Below are 1853 nucleotides of genomic sequence, written 5' to 3'. Positions count from 1 at the left end.
GCTCCACCCTTATTGCAGCCCCTATTTGTTCCACGTACTTCTAGAGATTTTTGCTCACTGTTCCCAGGGCTCCGACAACTATTGGTACTACTGCTACATTTTTCATCGACCACAACTGCTTAACTTCCCAAGCTAACCTATCATATCTCTCGACTTTTCTTTCTTCCTTATCGCATACATTGTTGTCAGCTGGGTATGCTATGTCTATGATCCAGCATAGTTTGTTTTCTTTCTCAATTAAGACTATGTCCGGCTTCCTATTCTCAATCTCATGGACGCACTGGATCATAAAATCCCATAGGATCTTGGCATTTCTATTATTGTATTATTATTATTATTATCTATTTCATTTTGGTAATATTTATAGGATTGAGGTAACTCCTCCAGAAAATATCGAAAAAAAAAAAAGAAGAGTGCCATTGTAGATGAAGTAGATTGACAAGTTTATTTTTTGAACCTGTGGAAGACACACGTGATGTCGAAATATCGTTCATTTGATAACAATGGCACTCTTCTTTTTTTTTTTGCTATTATTATTATTGTTATTATTATTGTAGTTGTTGTGGTTGTTGTACTTCTCAGAACGTTCGGTCATGTTTGTTCTGGAAGACTCTGTGAGAGCGGATAGCAGCCCGCAGGGACGCTTTCCGCACCTTATAAGCTTTGTTACTTGGTTGTGAACTATCGTGGGAGACGTTCAACATCCAAGTACCAATCTCAAAATAATAATAATAATTATTATTATTATTATTATTATTATTATTATTATTATTATTATTATTATTATTATTATTATTATTATTATTATTGTTTTATGTTTGACTTTTGCTTTGCATTTGTACAAGTTGGATCCAAGTCTCACCCAGAGACCTCAAGAGACCTCAAGAGACAACAAGTTAGAAGTTCATGTAGGTGTTATGCCTAGGGTACCATATATTTGGATTTGTGCATAGTGTTGTTCTAGAGTATGTTTAAGAAACCATAAGAAAATTATGTGTTTGTTTTAAAATTTGAAATCACATAGACAGTATTTTACGTAGGATATGGGCAGTTCCCATGAGCACTATTATTATTATTATTATTATTATTATTATTATTATTATTATTATTATTATTATTATTATTTTGGCACGCTGGACGGAAAGCTTAGCAGTATTTCACCCGTCGCTACGTACTGGATTCAAATTCCGTCGAGGTTGACTTTGCCTTTTATTCATTCAGGGGCGATAAGATAAATACCACTTGAGCACAGGGGTCGATGTAATCGACCTTACCGTTGCCCTCAAAATTGCTGGCCTTGTGGCAAAATTTGAAGCCATTGTTATTATTGTCTTCATGATGATGATGATGACGATGACGATGATGATGATATTGTTGATGAATATTAATAAATATATATTTTTCAAAATGCTCGTGAACTCATTGATTACAATGTCTCATGCGTTTCCAATAACTTAATTCTGTGAATGTATGTACGAGCCACCATTACGACCATTACCACCCTCACCACCACCACCACCTCCACCATCACAACCACTGGCACCACCATTACTACTACTACTACCACCACGACCACAGCATCACCATCACGACCACCCATATTGTGTTTTATATTCAACAGATAGCAACAGCTCCCTTAAAATACCATTTACTCAGTTGACGGGCTCGAAACAACGTGTGTGTGTGTTTAGAAGGAGTATTAGTAGCGTTGCAATAGATGGGAAGCGGTACTGAATGGGGTGGGGGCGGCGCTTTATATGGTTGTTTGTCATCACCAATAACAGGAGTTCAAATCCAGCGGCAGGTAGTGGTGGTGGTTGTGGTGGTAGTGGAGAGGAGGAGCGAGTCAAATA

Source organism: Octopus bimaculoides, chromosome 26 (assembly GCF_001194135.2).
Source record: "Octopus bimaculoides isolate UCB-OBI-ISO-001 chromosome 26, ASM119413v2, whole genome shotgun sequence".
Classification (NCBI taxonomy): Eukaryota; Metazoa; Mollusca; class Cephalopoda; order Octopoda; family Octopodidae; genus Octopus; species Octopus bimaculoides.
Note: the sequence above shows the minus strand (reverse complement) of the source record.